This window comes from Mauremys mutica, unplaced genomic scaffold (assembly GCF_020497125.1).
Source record: "Mauremys mutica isolate MM-2020 ecotype Southern unplaced genomic scaffold, ASM2049712v1 Super-Scaffold_100210, whole genome shotgun sequence".
NCBI classification, from domain to species: Eukaryota; Metazoa; Chordata; order Testudines; family Geoemydidae; genus Mauremys; species Mauremys mutica.
This window is the reverse complement of record NW_025423288.1, coordinates 65935-86418: the sequence shown is the minus strand read 5'-3', so window position 1 is coordinate 86418 and position 20484 is coordinate 65935. Positions and strand designations below refer to the sequence as shown.

At 50.4% G+C, this 20484-nt stretch overlaps 4 non-coding genes across 4 annotated transcripts; 2 read left to right on the top strand and 2 right to left on the bottom strand.

The window, feature by feature from the left end:
- Positions 1-384: 384 nt before the first annotated feature.
- Positions 385-548, top strand: LOC123360067. The gene has a single exon (XR_006575960.1). It is a non-coding gene; the product is annotated as a U1 spliceosomal RNA (small nuclear RNA).
- Positions 549-5106: 4558 nt separating this feature from the next.
- On the top strand, positions 5107-5180 carry TRNAN-GUU. Its single transcript has one exon. It is a non-coding gene; the product is annotated as a tRNA-Asn (tRNA).
- Positions 5181-5951: 771 nt separating this feature from the next.
- On the bottom strand, positions 5952-6023 carry TRNAM-CAU. The gene has a single exon. It is a non-coding gene; the product is annotated as a tRNA-Met (tRNA).
- A 10070-nt stretch (positions 6024-16093) lies between these two features.
- Positions 16094-16165, bottom strand: TRNAQ-CUG. The gene has a single exon. It is a non-coding gene; the product is annotated as a tRNA-Gln (tRNA).
- Between the last annotated feature and the right edge of the window lie 4319 nt (positions 16166-20484).

The following is a 20484-nucleotide window of genomic DNA, read 5'->3' as shown; positions in this document are numbered from 1 at the left end:
ATGGCAAAGTTAAGGTCTGTCGCACTCGATCTGAGCACTACACCCCATCTGAGCTCAAAGAGCTGAGCACGCAAGAGCGGCGGCCCGGGCGGGCAGGGGGAGGGGCCCGAGCGGAGGGGCGGAGCCGCGTGAGCAGGTATGCAGATCTGTGTGCGAGCAGAGCATCGTGGGAGCGGACGCAGGCTGCCAGGCAGGGCCTGACTTTGGCACCGGGAGCTCGGCGTGGGGAAGGGACGGTCTCCGGGGGCCGCGTCGGGGCAGCTGTCGGCAGTGGGGGCCGGTGTGGGCGAGGCCGGCGGTGGGGGGGGGGGGCGCGGCGGTCCGCCCCGTGTGTTATAAGTGCGGGACGAGCGAGGGCGGGCGGTGGCCGGGCAGCAGGAACTCATACTTACCTGGCAGGGGAGATACCATGATCATGAAGGTGGTTTTCCCAGGGTGAGGCTCATCCATTGCACTGCGGGTGTGCTGACCCCTGTGATTTCCCCAAATGCGGGAAACTTGACTGCATAATTTGTGGTAGTGGGGGACTGCGTTCGCGCTCTCCCCTGGGGATTGGTTTGAACAACAGAAAACCAACAGTGGGCTGTTTAGGCTTAGTGCACTGCAAAGCAGATTCTCAGGAAAGCAGTTGTTAGTTTAGGCCTTTGGGAGTGCTCTTTTCCACAGGCCCTGTACCTCTAGATATCTTTGTCACATGTTCTTCCTTGTAAGCAGAGCTCAGCTCTGAAAATTTACTTGGGTTTTATAAGGCTCTCTCTGTGTTCTTGGCTTTCCCTGGTCTTTTGCAGCTGATCTGCTCTCTAGTCTGCTTTTGGGGGGCTTAGACAGGTGCCTTCCTTGGCTCTAAGGGGAGCTGCCTGCCTGCTCTGTTTCTTTTCCTGCTTGTAGCTTCTTGCCTGGCCCTTCTTCTCGGGCTCTTCCTCCTTTGATGGGAGGACGGCCTGTCCAAAACGCCTGTCCCACCTGGTCTCCTCGTCCAACAGGCAGCCTCGCCCCCTGCCCTGGGGCCGCTTTGGCTTTCGCTGTCTGTTCCTGACTCTGTGCTACGGAGACTAGGCTGTCACAACCCCGTGCTGGAGGAGGGCTTTCCATCGCTTGAGGCCCACCCACCACCTCCCCGAATGCCCTTAGCTACGCTGGGGGTTAGGGCGGCGTGGCCGCGTCGCCCAGGAGCGGGTTTTCCCTTTTGCACACCTCTGACGGACGGAGCTGTTTTGACTTAACTGTTCAGCATGCACCGACCCTCGGGCCTGGGCTGCACGGGGAACGTAAATCGGCGCGGCTACATCAGTCCGCGCCTTGGTCGGAAGAATTCTTCCGTCGACCTAGCTCCCGCCTTTCGGGGAGGTGGATGGCCGGCACCAACGAGGAAAACCCTCTCCAGGACCCTTCTCCGGGAACAGTGCCCTTCCGTTTGGGGAGATTATGCTGCTTTAAAAAAGAGAAATTGTTTAACTGCCTTTCTCTGAGGCAAGGTTGACTTTGTATTGCTTCCCTCGTGGCTCCTTATAGCAGTTGTGTTCTGAAATCTTTAGGCTTTGACTTCATTTATGATGAAATCTTGCTGTAACTTTATTCTAATTTTCAATGAGTAACTAGACCTGAGCTGTTTGGTGTGTTAGGGGAGGATTGTTTAAAAACCTGGGATTCCACTTTTGGCTGCCTTTCCATTACATTTCCTCTGAAAGCCCACCGAAAGCCTCCACTTCCCACATAACTCTCTCAAACCTGCAGTCATCAGGCATACAGAAGATGCTTACAGTTTCACTCCATACGAGTCCAGTTCCTTGCTGTTTCCTGTCTAACCACTGCACACATATGGTATCCCCTCCCTACCCGGAGCTGCTTCCTGGCTTTTGCGCTCAGGACAGGAAAACGAGAATGGAGAGGTAAGCTGTGCAGGGAACTCTTCCTCAGCTCGCACTCCACTCCCCAAGGGCCTTTCGAGGTCTTTTACGGACTTCAGGTTTCATTTGATTTCCAAGGTTTATGGGCTCATTAATTAGCCAGCTCTCCTAATGCAGGGATCCTACGGGTCAGACCAAAGATCGATGGCCCAAAAGAGCTAAGAAACAGAAATAAAGGTGAGCGCTAGGCGTTACATTCAGATGAGCATCCAGAATCTGACTGTGCCCTGGCATGTTCAACGCTGCCGAAAAGAAGGAGCTCGTCGGGTCCCTCTGCTAGCACCCAAATCTGGTGGCTAGTCGGTCTGCTGGGAAATAAGGAAAAGGAAATGAATGAAAGGAGTCAGGCAATAACAAGGAAATGAAGAGGTTTGTCGAACGGGTTCTGTCTGATTTACCGTCTTCCCAGCTACCCGTCAAAGTTAAAGACCTAGCCCAGTATCCTGTCTGCTGACAGCGGCCAATGCCAGGTGCCCCAGAGGGAATGAACAGAACAGGGAATCATCAAGTGCTCCATCCCCTGTCGCCCATGCCCAGCTTCTGGCAAACAGGGATACCTAGCTAGGGATACCGTTGGCGAAGCGCCATAGATGGACCTATCCTCCATGAATTTATCTATTGCTTTTTTGAACCCTGTTACGGTCTTGGCCTTCGCGACATCCTCTGGCAAAGAGTTCCACAGGTTGACTGTGTGGTGCGTGAAGAAAGACTTCCTTTTGTTTGTTATAAAGCTGCTGCCTATTAATTTCATTTGGTGACCCCTAGTTCGTGTGTTATGAGAAGGAGTAAATAACTCTTCCTTATTTACTTGCTCCACGCCGGTCATGGTTTTATAGACCTGCCTCGTATCCCCCTTTAGTCGTCTCTTTTCCAAGATGAAAAGTCCCAATCTTATGAATCTCTTCTTAGACGGAAGCTGGTCCATATCCCCTCATCATCTTTGTTGTCCGTTTCTGACTCTTTCCCATTCCCATCTATCTTTTTTGAGGTTGGGGGCGACCGCATCAGCACGCAGTATTCAAGATGTGGGCGTACCATGGATTGATATTGAGGCAATATGGTAGTTTCTGTCTTATTACCTGTCCCTTTCTTAATGATTCCCAACGCTCCGCTGCACATTGAGTGGATGTTTTCAGAGAACTATCCACAACGACTCCCAGATCTCTTTCTCGAGTGGTAACAGCTAATTTAGACCCCATCGTTTTATAGGGATAGTTGGGATTATGTTTGCCAATGTGCATTACTTTGCACTTATGAGCACCGACGTTCATCTGCCATTCGGTTGTCCCGTCACCCAGTTTTGTGAGATCTCTTTGTGGCTCTTGGCAGTCTGCCTGGGACTTAACTCTCTTGAGCAATTTTGTATCATTTGCAAATGTTGCCACCTCACTGTTTAGCCCTTTCCCCAGATCATTTATGAATAAGTTGAACAGTACTGCTCCAAGTACAGACACCTGGGGATAAGAGAGGGCAGATCCTCTTCTGACACTGGCAGACCAGGTGCCAGCTCATGCCAAGGCCCCTAGGCCTTACTGAAAAGTGACAAATGCATGGCTGGAAACTAGTCTTGCTCACCTGTTTGTTAGTGTTGTTAAAACAGGCATTAGCTTTATAAAAACGTGTTTAGAGTTTATGACAAGCTCGTGAATTGCTGCATGCATTATTCTCACCTATAATAGCCGTAGCCCATGTTGTAAGGTGATATATAAGCGTTGGCACTTAATGCTGTAAAAAAACCCTTGCCGCCGCCACGCCACCAGTCAGGAGAGAAGCATTACCAAGTGTGAAATGCCAGTTTACCAGAAGAGGCGTCGTCTCCTTTCCAACAAGAGAAGGCCCTGACTGAGACATCAGACAAGCCACCGTGGATCATCCGTGGACAAAAGACTTGGTTGATTGCTCCTCCTCACACACCTCCGAGGAGGCAGAGCCCTGCACAAACACTTGCCCCCATCAGCTTGAGCTCTGGGGGAGTGGAATAAAAATCCCTGTCAGGAAGAAACTGTTGGTTCCCCCTCCCCCCGATGCTGCTTGGACTTCAGGGAGCCGGCACACCTTCTAAGCATCAGCAAGGGATCCCCGCTGTTTGGCTAGGGTTAGCCCTAAAGGACATACAGAGCTTGCGTGTTACAGCAGCTTCTACTACACCTGGGTGGCAAGATAGAGTCAGGGTGCCCAAGGGGTCTGTCTGTGACTCCTTGTTAAGGCTGTTCTAGTGCCCGAGGAGTTCACACTTGATACTTGGTGGGTGAAATTAAAGTGAGGAGCCCTGCTGCCTGCCAGCCCCAGGCGCCGGGGGCTGCTGCTCTCTGGGGCTCTGGCCACACTAGAAAGGTAAGTTTCTAGCTTGCCTGGTTCAGAAAACCAGAAGGGAAAGAAAGAGAACCCACATTACATTTTTAAAAAAATGAATGCTCCTGATTTGTAAGCCACTGTCGTGATTTTGGGGATTTTCCAATAGCGAGGGTGGCAACAATGAGAAGCTAAGGGTTATTATTTAGCATTTAGATTACAGTAGGCTTGGGGAGAAAGAAAAAATCAGGATTGGGGCCCCTGTGTGCCGGGTCCAGCACGACACCTAGTGCCTTGTCTTGATCTTACGAATCAAGATACATAGAACGTAGGCCGGGTGGGGAGAAGTCTATGTAACTCATGCTGTTGTGGATATACACATGACCTCAAATATTACCAACTGCCCCACTCCCCAAAAATACAAAAACAAACAAACAAACAAAAACCCATCTCCCCAACAGACCCAGAATCTGGAAAGCATTTGTCCCTCATACTGTTGAAAAGACTCACAGTAGAAAGAAGGAGTCCCGCTTCTTAAATTATTTGAGGTAGCAAACGTTAGTTGCAGAGGCGGTGCATGTGCCATAGAAGTCTTGTGCCCCTCTGCCCCCGCATCTGCTCCTGCTCCCGCTGCTGTCCAAGAGTCCAGTATTTGCATAAACCCACCCACTGACCTGAGACTAACAATCTCGCTCTGCTCACTCTTCCAGCAAAACAGTCCAAAGAAAGTGTATGCGAGCGCTGTACCACAGCCCCGGTGCTCTTTTCGGTTCCTTCCCACAGAACTTTCCCTCCATAGCAGTCCAGTTCCTTGCTGTTGCTTGGCTAACCACTGCATGCATATGCTATACCATATGCCCTCAGCTGATTCCCGGCTTTTGGGCTCAACACAGCCTTGTCCTTCCGTGTCTCTGTGGCGCAATGGGTCAGCGCATTTGGCTGTTAACCGAAAGGATGGTGATTCGAGCCCACCCAGGGATGACGCTAAGCCTGTGCTACTCCCTTGCTTCCCCGAGGCCTGTGGGGGGAGCCTGAAAGGTCCCATTTTGCTGCCTCTTGGCCTCAGTGCTTTCAGCTGGTGGTCCAAAGAGCGGGCTGGATGCCATTCAGAAACCCATCTGCCAGCAGCCGTGCCGGAGGCTCAGGCTTAATCCTCAAAGCGGAGCACAAAAACTTTCAGCCGGGAACATTTCGCTCCCTTCCCGCCTCCGCCCAAGCGGCAGGGGAGAAGCGGAGGAGACAGGCCGGCTCAAAGACACCTCCCTCCCACTTCCCTGTATGCTGTGCAAAGCTCTTGGCCTGCCTCATGCCTCGTCAGGAAAACACGGGCATGCGGCCCAAGCCTGAGTCACGTCCGCGGCCTGGCCCGCCCCGCCCCGCCCCGGCTGACAGCGCGCAGAGCCACGCGAGTCAATGGCAGGTCGAGTCGGGAGCCTCGGCTCTTTCCCCTGACAGCCACACACACAGCGCTGCCTAGCGCCCCCAGAGCCTCCCTCGTGTTCTCCCGCAGCAGCCGCCTGCCAGTGTGGGTGGGAAAAGGGGACCAGGAAGCACTGCAGCCTCATTCTGGGACAGGAGGCCCTCGCCACGCCCAGGCCTGCCTCTTGCCTTCAGCCCAGGCAGCCAGAGGTGCCGGGGAGCTCCCTGGCAGGCCGCCGCTTCGCCTCAGCCACCTCTTGCCTCATGGCCTAGGTTCTCTACTGGTCACCGGCTCGCTTGAAGGCCCCGAGGGAAAAGAAACAAGTGCATGCGTAGCAGAGGATGGTTTCGATCCATCGACCTCTGGGTTATGGGCCCAGCACGCTCCCACTGCGCCACTCTGCTGCTTCTTCACACCCTCCCCCTGCCACCTAGCTGCCACTATCCGGATTAGTGCCTTACACACTCTCGCGCTGGCAGGCAGATGCGCAGGCTGCTAGGCAGCTGCCCTGGTCACAGGATTTTACAGCTAGCTTCTCCAGGGTAAAAAGGATCTATTTGGGGTTTGGACCCCCATTGGGAGCTGGGTAGCTGAGTGCCGGAGACGGGAGCACTTCTTACACTATTTTCAGTTACGCTTTCAAGCTTGTGGGGGACGAGGTTCAGCCTTGGATCCGTGTCTGCAGCAGGCAAGCACCTCTGGCTCAATCGCCCCCCGCTGTATTAGCAGACTAAAACGCGGAGCGAACGCACACGCCTTGCAAAGGAAGAGGAGCCGGGATCTCGAACAAAAGTCAACATTTTATTAAGATGAGGTTCAAAGAAAAAAAAGTGTACGGTACAGAGTTTCAGCGTAGCACTTTCTGGTGCTCAGGGAACAACGTACAGCTTACCCAAGGGGTGCAAAGTTCGGTTTAAAATGGTGTGGCGTAAGGAAAACATAATCTGCAATAGCCCTGACTGGGGGTAAAAGGTTAACGTACAGATATAGAGTTAGGAGGGTATGTTGTCCATATGAGGGCTACGTTCGGGTGTGGAGTATAACGAGCGGTTACGAGGATGAGGACGGATTGACCCGCGTTAGGTGAGTTTTAACGTTCGGTGTTTTGGAATCTTTGCCACAATCTAGTTGAAGCAGGTTCAGTATGAAGTCTGCCCTGCCATCTGTTGGTGATCTGTCATCAAGGCCTTTTGGGGCTGATGTCATTTGCATGGTTACACCCACCCCGGATTGCATGATGGGAGTGCTTGTCCAAACGGTCATTTCAGCTGCTGCGGGATCCCCAGTCTCTTTGTTATTGGGGCAGGAGTAATCCAGTGCATTTTCCTGTTGATTTTGGATCAAGGACAGAGTAACTGTACCTGGCATTTGAGGCCTGAGAGCGTCACCCTCGCCTGAAAAGTACTCACCATTAAGGGGTATGGGTTCCTCCGCAGCGCATGGAGAGAGATAGAAATGGATGTTTGTTGGTCTTTTGCAGGTGCTGCTGATGTTCTTTCTGCTGTCCCTGGTGTGGAAAGACAAAGGCAGAGGCCGTTTTGAATCTCTTCAAATTGTTGTGAGTGCTGCAGTTGCTCACCCTAAGCTTATGCTGTTAGATCTCTTTCATGGTGTATTTTGGTCCTGAGAGGTAAAAGGTGTGTTGTTAGGGAGTGAGATAGCAAACGTTAGTTGCAGAGGTGGTGCATGTGCCATAGAAGTCGTGCGCCCACCCCTGCCCCAGCTCCCATCCAAGAGTCCAGTATTTGCATAAACCCACCCACTGACCTGTGACTAACAATCTCGCTCTGCTACGTCTTCCAGCAAAACTTTTCTGCCAGGTTCTCATTCCGAACTATATTCCTACAAACTTAACTCTTAAGTAGCGTCAGAGTCCACCTTCTTCATTATAACTCAATTTTTTACTTATCTGTCTAAGATTTTAAGTGTATGCTTTGACACATTATTTGTAATGGGATAATAATTAATTCTATTTTTCAACTAAAAAGAGAAGAAAACCATAAAATGTGCATTAAAAGAGTTCAGAAGAATCTCATGATGTGAAACACATATATTTATTTTCAATCTCTCTTAAATTGCTATTCTTTGGAACCCATGTCCCTTGTCTAACGATTTTTATGTAGGTTCGGGTGAGTCCCGAAATCTTGAACTGCTAAGTACTGTTCTACTGTTTTTGATTCATATGACCAGAATTACTACACTTTATTACTCCTGCCCTATTAAGAAAGAGTTTGGGGATCCCACAGCAGCCAAAATCACCATTTGGACAAGCACCCCCATCATGCAATGTGGGGTGGGTGTGACCATGCACATCAGCAACAAAAGGCCTTTACAACACATCACCAACAGATGGCAGGGTGGAGTTCATTCTGACCCTGCTTACATCCTCCCCCCAGCCAAGAATTGGTGATCCTGATAAATCACACTCCCTATTATACCAGCTCGCTGGTATTGAATGCTGATGTTATTGCTAGCAAAAGTAGCCACCCATCTCTGCCCTGTAGCATCCAACTTAGCCCTTGTTAACACAGAAGTCAGTGGATTGTTCTCTGTCCATACCTGAAACTGAGCACCTGACAAGTAGTCTGGAAATTTCTCAGTGATGGCCCATTTCAAGGCCAAGAACTGCAGCTGGTAGATGGGATAGCGAGTTTCGCTATCAGACAGTCCTCAGCTGGCAAAGGCTACAGATTTACATTTACCTTCCACTTCCTGGTAGGAGAGTGCTCCCATACCCTCCAAACTGGCATCAGCATGCAGGATAAACCGTTCGTTTGGGTCAGCAAGGACTAGGACTGGCACATGAATCAGGCAAATAATGATTTCCCGTAAAGCCCTGTCACATCTCTCATCCCGCCATGTCCCCAATGGAGAGGAGAGGAGCCCCTCCCCTGTCCCAGGCCAGGCACACCAGATCTTTGTGGGGAGATGTCCATGTCCCAGCCTAGGCGTGCTGGAGCTGCTGGGGAGAGAAGTTCCTTCCTCAGCCCGAGCCCACCAGAGTTGATCTTGCAGTGGGGGAGAGGTATCTCTCACCTGGTATTTAGATGCTCTGATGAGAGGGAGCAGGAGGAAGATTTTTCTTCTCCTTGCATTTCAAACCCTTCACCCCCCCCCCCAACCATTTTCTGCTCTAGCCTGATCTCTCTCTCACGTCTCCCGGGTTGTCCTTAGCCATAGGCAGCCACGTAGGGCACCGCTAGGTCTGGGGGCACGACTCATTCTTCTCCCACCCCTGCCCCATGGAGCACCCCCTCCTTTCTCCCTTCTCCCCAGGAGTATCCCTCTCTCCCTCCTCCCTCCCCTCCATCAGGGCTGGGTTGGGTGAGGTGCTGGGGGGTAGGTGGGGGGAGGCTGGCTACCTGCTGAGGAATGAAAGTGAAAGTAACTCACTTCCTCGGCCAGGATTGGAATATCACACAGGGCTGGGCAAGGACTGGGCCAGTTTTCATCAGAGAAACAAAAAATGTTGACTGACTTTCCTATAGCCTGTTACTCCTGATAAGAGCCCTCCAACAACTGTAATGTGCTCATCTCCTTACTAGAGTATAAAGCAGAGTATAAAGCAGGGGTCGGCAACCTACGGCACACGCGCCAAAGGTGGCAGGTGAGCTGATTTTTGATGGTACTCAGCGGCAGGCTGAGCGGCTCAGCCCATCACTGCTCTGGGGTCCCAGCTGCTGCCCTACTGCCAGCTGGGATACCGGCCGCCGGCCCCACTCAGCAGCTGCTGCTGGCCTGGGGACCCCCAAGGAAGCCCAGCCTGGCAGCGGGCTGAGCAGGCCGGCTGAACCACTCAACCTGCTGTCAGCCTGGGGTTCCATTGACTCAGCCGGCAGCGGGCTGAGTGGGCTGGTGGCGGGCTGAGCAGGGCCGGTGGGGGGTTGAGTGGCTCAGTCTGCTGCCAGTCTGGGGTCCCAGCAGCACTCAGCCTACTGCTACTCCGGGGTTCCGGCTGCCGGCCACTTGCCAGTCAGGAGCCCAGCCGCCGGCCCCTGTCTGCCTCCTGCCAGCCTGGGTGAGCAGAATCCCAGGCTGGTAGCGGGCTGACGGGAGTTGGCGGCCGGGATCCTGGCTGGCAGGAGTTGGTGGTCAGAACCCCAGACCAGCAGCAGGTCTGGGGTTTCATTTACTCAGCTTGCAGTGGCCTGAGCAGGACTGGTAGCCGGGACCTCAAATAATAACAATAGTTTATTTATATAATATAGAGATAGAGAGAGACCTTCTACAAACGTTAAAATGTATTACTGGCACGAGAAACCTTAAATTACAGTAAACTTGGCACACCACTTCTGAAAGGTTGCCGACCCCTGGTATAGACTGACCATATGTTGTACTAAGATTCTCCTGCTTTTTTTTTTTCCTGTGAGTCAGTATAGCCTTTGCCAGCCCAGAAGTTGGGCAGCCAATGTTTTACGTTTTCACAATATTTTCTCCAACTTTCATAAAGTAAATACATAGTTAAAATGAGTTAAAAAGGCACTTCCTTGTGAAGAATCTGTACAGCAGATCATGCTAGAGCTGTGAAAATGTCAGTTTTTGATGGAACTTTAGAGGCAGTGATTTATCATGTATTTTATCATGCGAATGTACTGCTATTGCCAATGTCTTTCCAAACAAAAATAAGGCACAATAGGACTTCTGTAACATTTCTGTGCTACCTTAATCTAGATGAGATGATTCTGTGCTGACTTCATTTTGGTCACTTTGTGCTTTACCTAGCAGTAAAACTAGGGTTATATTTTCCCACTGTTTGGAAACCCAGCTTATTAAACTGATTTTGCAGCCAAAAAAGCCAGAAAGATTGCTTTTAATTAAAAACAAATCTTTGTTTCAATACCTCTTCATATAAATTTCCAATAAAATTTTGACAAATTAAAAAAATTATATTGTTTGCATCATTCTGTCAAATCAGAATTTTTTCTATAGTGCTACTTCTTTAGTGCTAGTGCATCAGCATTACAGTGTGCTTAATTAAGTTAAACTACTTTTAATAACGTGAAAGTGGCAAGTTTTCCAATATTGTATGCTTATATTTGTGTTGCTAAGATCAGATCAGGCACAGGGGCACCAGTTTAATAATCTCGCCTAGGGCACTATAAATCCTAAGGACGGCCCTGCATGCCTCAATTCTCTTTTTCCTGGCCTTGTTCCAGAGCCCTCACAGCCCAATTCTCTGCCCTAACGTTGAGCCCTCTACTGCACCCTGAACCTCTCATTCCAACCCCACCCCAAAGCCTGCACCCCCTAGCCAGTGCCCTCATCCCCCTGCACTCCAACTCTCTGTCCCATGCAGTCTGATTTAGGGTGTACTAATAATATTAATTTGGAAAATATGATGAAAATTTAATTTATTAGCTTACATTTTATTTAATTTAATTGAGTTATAAAGTTACAGTTGCATTACTGCTATTCAAAAGATACATATGGCATTATATGCAACAAAGGTTTGGTTAATATACTCACACCCTTCCTTGATAACCTGGTGGTAAGAGACACAGGACCAGCCTTGCAGTTCAGGTTTCTCAATTCTTGAGTGAAAGATGCAGTGCTTAGAAAAAGCTAATGTTACTTTGGGTTTACTTGAATAAGTTAAACTTAAAATCAAATTCTAATAAACAAAGAATAAAAACTTAGGGAAACCGAGCTTAGCCGAGTTACTTTGAAACTTAAAGTTTAAGAACAAGTACAGCCTACTGATAGTAGATAGAGAGAGAGTGGAGGAAGTAAGTCAGAATGATAGAGCGACGTGCTCTAGCGAGGTGAGTTACCTCTTTTATAGGGCACAAGCACCAGAAATCCTTCCTCCTATGCCCAAATTTCATTCCTTACCCACAAAAACGTTAGGGTACGCTTACTTCATAGGCTAGTATGTTTGTGCGTGTTGATGACATGTACATATGCACATAAGTTCCCTTGTGGTGTACGTGTTAATTCTGTGGGTACAACACTGAAAAACCCCTTATGCCATTCTCCATTGTCGATTGGTCTAGGTAAAGGTCTTAGACAGGCGTGGGTACTTCTCTCTTTAAGTAACAAGATAAAGGTCAATTTTCCTTTCTGAGTAAAAGGTCACACTATAGAGATGCTCACTTTGCCTTAGCTTAACATACAGGATATGGCCTGTAGGTCCTCGTAAGTCATGTGCCCCAGTCCCCTAATCATTTTTATTGCCCTCCAGTTTGTGCACTTCCCTTCTCATGTGGGTCCCAACCCCAAAAGTACTCACATTTCACCCCAATGGCTCCAAAATGTACATAGGGTGCTGCCATGGCCAAGTCACTCCCGAGCTCTCCAGTAGAGCCTGTTGGCAGAGAACAAGGTGAAAATTAGCCAGGACGTCACTCAGTCAATTCCCTCTGCTCCCAGCAGGTGGTATCGGAAAGCTCCAAGATCGCTCACTTCCCTTTCTCTCATCAGCTTCAGGCCCCAGGGTTACAAATGCACAAACCAGTTGAGATTCTCCCCTGGGCTCAGGGTGGGGCTGCTCTGAGGGGATGGACTTGCACATTTGGGATATTAGTGCAAAGATACAATTTCAATTTCTCATAGAGAAAACTGAGGGCAAATTATATTTGGTAAAAATCTTATTTAGTGAAAGGAAAGCTGCAGTGACAGCCTGGTTACTCGGGTGCAAAACACTTTCCTCCTGGGAGAAACAAGAAGTTAGCATTAGAAATTTACATAGTTTGTTCCAGTGTTGGCACAGGTTTAATTTTGCCTCTGTGTAGGTTTGTTTCAGGCTGTGACTGTTTTGGTTTATTGGGTTGTTTTGTTTTTTTTAATTGGAATGGAGCTTTTAATTGACATTTTCTGGATTCGAATGGCTGACCTGCAACACCAGTTTTGACATAGTTCTGCATATTTTATACAGATTTGGCCAGTATTCAAGGATGTGATTCCTTTATGGGAGGTTTTAGTGGTCAGGCTTATTTATTTTATGTTATTTTCTCATCCTGCTGTAGCACACCTTTTTGATAAAATGTTGAAATTATTAATTTATGGCATTTGTTAGTTTTTATTTTTAAAAACAAAGTTTTTCTTAATTTTTGGATTTTAAATTAAGCATTGTTTTTTGTTTCAATTTTTCATTTAGGTTTTTGTTGTTGATGGGATCTTTAAGAACTTTGGATTTAAATAATATTTTTATCTCAAGGTTCCAAAGACTCAGACAAGGTTTTCATCTTGAGGCCAAAAGACCAAAAACATCAAGACACTTGATCATGTCCTTGGATAGACCAAGAGACTACTCACACTTGATCTGAGCTCATAGTATTAAAATTTGGACAGATTTAGATTATTAAAGTAAACCCTGTTTACTATTTTATTTTAATAAAGGTTGTATTGCTCCCATAAAGGGTGGAGCCAGGTTATGAGGGGGACAGCCCCCCAATTTTTTTTGTCTATCCCAGGTCAGTCCCCCACCAAACGAGAAGAGTCTGATGCCACCCCTGCTGGTCACTGGGTGTCACTGCTGCTCCATGGGAAACATGCTCTGTGCATTACCCAGATTGGTGGGAAACACACTCTGTGCCTTACCGTGACCTGTCCCTGGGTGTCACTGCTCCTAGAAGGCAGACACACGCTGTCCATTATGCCACCTGGCCACTAGGTGTCACTGCTGAATCAAGGGAAAAACCTTCTGTGCATTACCCTGAATCACCACGAGGTGTCACTGCTGCGCCAACGGAGACACCTTCTGTGCATTACTCTGACTGCCCACGAGGTGTCACTGCTGCGCCAAGGGAAACACGCTCTGTGTGTTACCCTGATTGGCCACTGGGTGTCACTGCTGTGCCAAGGGAGACATAAGAACGGCCAGACTGGGTCAGATGCAAAGTCCATCTAGCCCTGTATCCTCCTGTCTTCTGACAGCGGCCAGTGCCAGGGGCCCCAGAGGGAATGAACAGAGCAGGGAATCATCCAGTGATCCATCCCCTGCCGCCCATTCCCAGCTTCTGGCAAACAGAGGGTACAGGCACCATCCCTGCCCACCCTGGTTAATAGCCACAGATGGACCTGTCCTCTGTTCATTTATCTAGTTCTTTTTTTGTACCCTGTTATAGTCTTGGCCTTCACAACATCCTCTGGCAAGGAGTTCCACAGGTTAACTATGCAACTGCCCTGAGTCCCCCCCCCCCGGGTTGTATATGGAAAAGAGGATGAGGATGAGGAGAGCCATGATGTGTCTGTCACTGGCTGGTGCCTCAGTTTCCTCTAGGCAGCAGTGCTGCAGGCTCCTTTGGTCAGTGCCCATGCAGCTGTGTCGGGGGAAGGAGGAGTAGAGGCTCATGCTCCCCAGCCCCACACCCCTCCCCCAGCAGCTGGGGAATCCAGGCCAAATGTAACCCTGGTAGCTGGGCCGGGATTAGCCTGGGCCGGGGTAGGGCTGGGGAGGAATTGCGGGGGAGACAGATGCACCCGCTGTGAGGGGAGATCCTCCCATTCCCTGCCAACCCCCCTCACTCCTTGCAGCACGGCGCCCCCTAGCACTTCTTACTCTGTCGTGGGGGTGTCTGCTGCCTGCTTCTCCCTTAGCATCGTCTCTCCCCACCCTGGGGCACTGGCGTCGCCAGTCCTGTGCAAACAGGCAGGCCCTGGTGTGCCCCGTGGCGCTGCCCTGCAATTGGGGGGGGCAGCTGTTGGCTGGAATATGGGGGTGGGCAAGGCTGGGGACCAGGACTCCTGGGTTCTCCTCCCAACTCTGGGAGGAGAGGAGAGAGGAGGGGGGTTAATGGGTAGAGTGAGGGAAGGTAATAGGTAATAATTGGAGATATACCAATCTCCTAGAACTGGAAGGGACCTTGAAAGGTCATCTAGTCCAGCCCCCTGCCTTCACTAGCAGGACCAGTTTTTGCCCCAGATCCCTAAGTGGCCTCCTCAAGGATTGAACTCACAACCCTGGGTGAGGGGCAGGGCTGGGATCCAGGGCTCCTGCTTTTTCTGGTTTTCTCCACCTCCTGCAGCTGCCTTGGTCCTTTCAGTGCATTTCCTGTTCCAAATTCATTTGCTGACTTGTGCAACCCACCCCAGAGGTGGCTGCATCTCAGTGTTGGGTGAGGCACCCTTGGCTGCATCACCTCCTAACCGCGTCTCTCTCCCCCTGCAGGTGACTCTGCAGCACTCGGCAAACATCCGCAAGATCGTGGGGGGCGCTTTGAGCATTGGGCACGCAGGGGCCAGGCGCCCAGCCCCCCGCCCCAGAGAATGGGACCCAGCGCCCCCTACTTTTTACAGGGATTAAAAAGGGGCAAAGGGGGGCAAATCAGAGGAGGGGGGTGGCCAGGGTCTGAGCAGCGGGTGGGAATGGGTTGGTCAGGGGGGTCAAGCAGCTGGAGGCAGAGTTAGGAGAGGGGCTGAAGGGGAAAGTCAGGGAGGGGGGAAGGAGCCAGAGTTCAGCCCAGGGAGAGGCGCTGCTAGAGGGTTAAACCCCTGCACAGGCGGGACAGAGGGGTAACAGTTACCCCGGGGGGGGCTGAGACTCCAGTGTTTGCAAACAGGGGGGGGGAGCAGAGGGGCTTTTCTATTTCCCCTCCCACAGGCAGCACCTCTCAGCATGGGCTTCCCAGGGCTGGGCTCTTAAAGGCACAGGCATCCCACTGCCTAGACCCTGCAGCTCCTCTCTGATGTGACCTACTGAGGTGCTGCAGTAGGAGACTCAATTCAGTGAAACCGGGAACTCCCTATACGCCCCCCAGCCAGGGGGCTGTGCACCCCTCCCCCGAATTTCCCCAACACCCCCCAGTGGTCAGCTAGTTACATGCAGCGCTGCCAATGTTGTCATTGGTTGCAAATCTGAATTGAAATTGAAACATTAACACACACTTTAAAAGCAGATACAACATATGAAAAATACTTGTACCTGAGAAAGTATAATAGGGTTGGAAAGTCTGGACAAAGCCAGGATTCCTCACCCAGCTGTTGTGTTTGCTGACAATGTCGGTCCATTGGCTTCCGCAATGTTGGCCAACCTCAGAATTTCAAATGACGATTTGGAAGCAAGGTGTGAATGACTCTCCCCTGACAGCTAGTGACCAGCCAGGGTTGGGGGAGGCTTTGGGACCAGACTGTATTTACATGAACTCACCTACTCTGCCGAGGTGTCCAGCAGACAGAGCTGGGCCGCCTCTGCTCTAGGTGCCCAGAGGAGGAGGGAAGGTGTGTGGGGCTCCAGCCTGGGGCTCTTCCTCCCTTCTGCCAAGCCCTGACTATCAATCCCAGCCCTGACTCTCCTTTCTTCAAGCACCATGTGGGGGCCAGGAAGCACAAGGGCCGAACTTGTGGGCATCAGGTGAAGCAGCAACCATCCTGGTAGCAAGTTCTAGAGCCGCAACCCATTGTGGCCATCCCTGTCAAAGACCTGGCTCTAGGAAGTGTGAGTCACCCCGCAGGAGGGGGAAGACTGGCTCTTACACAGCTGGAGATAGGGAAGTTGAGCACTGTGAGCTCCAGGGCTTTACCACAAGCCAACACAAGGTCCCACTGAGATTTGAACTCAGATTGCAGGATTCAGAGTCCTGAGTGCTGCCCGTTACACCATGGGACCAGCTCGTGCTGCCTTCTCTGCACATCAGTGACCCTCATGGGGCTGGCTTGTGTAAGGGCGGGGGCTCTTGGCCCTTTACTAAAACTTAAGCCTGGTCTACACTAGGCGTTTAAATCGGTTTTAGGAGCGTAAAACCGATTTAACGCCACAACCGTCCACACTAGGAGGCACCTTATATCGAGTTTAATGGCTCTTTAAACCGGTTTCTGTACTCCTCCCTAACGAGAGGTGTAGCGCTAGTATCGGTATTACCATATCGGATTGGGGTTAGTGTGGCCGCTGATCGTCGGTATTGGCCTCCGGGCGGTATCCCACAGTGCACCACTGACCGCTCTGGACAGCAATCTGAACTCGGATGCAGTGGCCAGGTAGACAGGAAAAGCCCCGCGAACTTTTGAATATTTCCTGTTTGCCCAGCATGGAGCTCCGATCAGCACGTGTGGCGATGCAGTTAAAAATCAAAATAAAGAAAGAGCTCCCACATGGACCATGCGGATGTGATCGCTGTAAGGGCAGGCAAATCTGTTCTATCAGCGCTCCGTTACAGAAGATGAAATTCAAAATCATTTTTTTAAAATCTCCAGACAGACGCCATAGCAGGGGCTCAGCGCACTGCTGCGTGACAAGCGTAACGGAAAGCCAAAGAATCAAATGGACGCTTATGGACTGGAGGACTCAAGCTATCCCACAGTTCCTGCAGTCTCCGAAAAGCATTTGCATTCTTGGCTGAGCTCCAAATGCTTCTAGGGTCAAACACTGTGTCCGCGGTGGGTCAGGGCATAGCTCGGCAATTTACGCACCCCCCCACCCACCCCCAGAAGTGAAAGGGAAAACAATCCTCTCTTGACTCTTTTACATGTCACCCTATCTTTACTGAATGCTGCAGATAGACGCGTTGGTGCAGCACTCAACACCAACATTCTTGCTCCCCCCACGTTATGGATGGCTGATGGTACAATAGGATTGATATCCATTGTCATCATCAGCCTATTGGCACATGGGGCAGTGCAAAAGGGCTGGTAACCATGCCAACTAGCATCAGTGAGGTCAATCAAGGGCACTTGGCCCTAATTTTTCCTTGTACATGGTGCAGTATGGCTGGTAACCATCCTCATAATAGCAACAGGGAGCTGAGCTCTATCAGCCCCCACCCTTCATGTGTAAAGAAAAGATTCAATTGCTCCTGAACTAGCAGAGGGATGCTGGGCTCCTCTCCTACACACTCCTTACTGTCCTGTCTGGACTATCATAGCAGCTGGAGGCTGCCTTCCACTCATATCTCACTAACAAGTCACTGTGTCTTATTCCTGCATTCTTTATTACTTCATCACACAAGTGGGGGGACAATGCTACGGTAGCCCAGGAAGGCTGAGGGAAGAATGGAATCAACAGGTGGGGTTGTTGCAGGAGCACCCCCTGTGAATAGCATACAGCTCATAATTTTTGCAGGATCTGACACAGAGCAGCTGTGCTCTCTGGTTCTCTGATACAGTGGTTCTCTAGTAAACTTGCCCATATTTTAGGCAGGAATGATTCTATTTTTAGATACCAAAAAGGAGAAATTGACTCAGAGAGTCATTCCCAATTTTGGCTTTTGCACTTCTGGCTAAGAACAGCCAGGGGCACTTATGACAGCAGCAAATGGAACAGTGCAAAAGGACTGGTAGCCATGACCATCTTATTATCAATTTATGGTATGGTAGATGGTGTAGTATGGCTAGTAACCATCTCTGCTATCATGCAAAAGCAAAAGCATGCTGCTGTGTAGCGCTGCTGAATCGCCTCTGTGAGCGGCATCTAGTACACATACGGTGACAGTCACAAAAGGCAAAACAGGCTCAATGATTGCCATGCTATGGCATCTGCCAGGGCAATCCAGGGAAAAAAGCCGCGAAATGCTTGTCTGCCGTTGCTTTCCCAGAGGAAGGAGTGACTGATGACATTTACCCAGAACCACCCGCGAAAATGATTTGTGCCCCATCAGGCACTGGGATCTCAACCCGGAAGTTCCAAGGGGCGGGGGAGGCTGCGGGAACTATGGGATAGCTACGGAATAGCTACCCACAGTGCAACGCTCCAGAAATCGACACTAGCCTCGAACCGTGGACGCACACCACCGATTTAATGTGTTTAGTGTGGCCGCGTGCACGCGATTTTATAAAATCTGTTTTACAAAACCGGTTTATGCAAATTCGGAATAGTCCCGTAGTGTAGACGTACCCTTAGTGTGTGTGGGGGGGGGTTGGTTGGCTAGTTCCCAGCACCAATAGAAGGGGGAAGTGCCAATGGGAAATCAGGACCCTGAGACTGACAGTCCCCTGGGCACTTGCCTCTGTGCTTGAAGGAAGCAGGGCCAGGCTTCATAGGCTGGGCAGGCGGGAGCCCAGCACCTCTCCTCCTCTGAGCACCTAGAGCAGAGGCAGCTGGTGCTGATTGCTCTAAGGGAAGGCTTAAAAGCAACTGAGGCCAGGGCAAGAGGAGGGGAGGACCATGCTTATGTGTGGCCAGCAGACAGCCACATGGGCCAGCCTGCTCCCTGCTGTGCTGAACCCCACTGAAGGCCACCCACAGGCCACCTGCAGATCAGCTGCTGATGCTCTGTGGCCAACATCAGAAGAAGGTAGGAAAGCAGGGCCAGCCCCCCTGGTGGGGCCTCTTATGGTTCCCACCCCAGCTGCTCACTTTGGCAATGGAGCTGCCCATTTTCTTTGGCAAGTCAGGAAGGGCAAAGGTGAGACTGGAAGCACCTGGGACTCATGCCCCAGCCTTTGTGACACTCAACCCCCAACTCCTTCCCGGGGCTCTAGCTGAAGCCAGAGCACTGAGTTGAGTGACCAAGAAGAGGTTCCAGCTGTGAAGAAAGCAGGACTCGCAGCACAAAGTGAGCACAACCACGAGGGGACTCAAATCTGAATCATCCGATCCACAGGGAGATGCCTCATCATTTAGGCCACATGATGAGTGGTTCTAAACACTTCTTTGGAAAAGCTGGACACTGTGTTTCTCAGGTCATCTGCTGAGGGGAGCTGAGACTCTCTGGGCACAAGAAGTTAAGTTCCCAGCGACACGTGAGACTTAATTGTATGAGGCCAGGTGCAGGGCTTTGGCAGGGAGGCTCGGGCATGGGGGATTGAGGTGCAGCAGATGGACCGGCTGACTAGGCACAGAGATTTAGTCTCCCTGAGGAGGAGGAGGAATCCTTCTGACAGGCAGTGGCTGTGCAGAAAAAGAGGAGAGGTTCCTGGGACTTTTTTTGCCTCTCTTTTGCCTGCCTCCTCACTCTTGTGCTGAATGGTGAAGATTTTTTTCAACAAGCTCAGGTAGCTCAGTTGGTAGCGCATCAGGCTCTTAATCTGAGGGTCCAGGATTCAAGCCCCTGTCTGGGTGCTGGTTTTTAAGTTGCCTGGTGTGCCAGGAGCCAAACTCTGTTCACAGCCACATGCGGATTCCCAGAAGCTGTGGCCATTTCCTGGAATGATTCCTTTCCTTAGCAATCAGGAGAGAGGCTACATCCACAGGATGAGGCCTAGAACACGCAGTCTCTGGCCCCCAGGAAGTGCTGTGGGGCCGGGTGCTGAGAAAGCCCAGAGGGGGAGCAGCAGAGATGGGGGGAAGGGAGAGAGAGAAGCAATGAGGACAGAGCACAAGTGTACAGGGGCATCTGGTCTGGCTATTGGGGCAAACTTCCCTGGTTTATACACGACCCTGGTGGAATTGGCCATCGGGAGGATCTGAGTCCCCACCCCCTTACCCAGAGGCTGCCTGACCTTGAGGACTGTTAGGATACAGATATTCAGGCCAGTCTGCAAAGGCCTGTACTTTAAGAATTTAGGTGTATTTTTATCACTTAGCTAGTTATAAAGATATAAAAGAAAGAATAAAAAATCACTGTCTGTCTGTGTAATGGCCTTCTCTTACTGTGACAGTCTGAGGCCTGGTTCTTCGGCTAGGCAGCAAAGGCAGCCATAAGGTGGGAAGTGTATGGTCACATCCTCACATTCCCAACTAGTCACATTGAACTAAGGTGCTATTGGGCTGTTAGGAATACAATCCTGTCCTGATATTCCTATCACCTCCAGAGAAAGAGAAACTTAGTTTGGTAGCATCCTGTCTGGCAAGAACTCACTTATCAATAGACACAGCTGGAAAACCCTTATGTCTGTATAGATATAGTTGTGAAATCCTCCCTTCTGTATTGTTTTGTATGTTTATTTGCATGGTCTCTGTCTGGTTCTGTGATTGTTTCTGTCTGCTGTATAATTCATTTTGTTGGGTGTAAACCAATGAAGGTGGTGGAATATAATTGGTTAAATAACCAT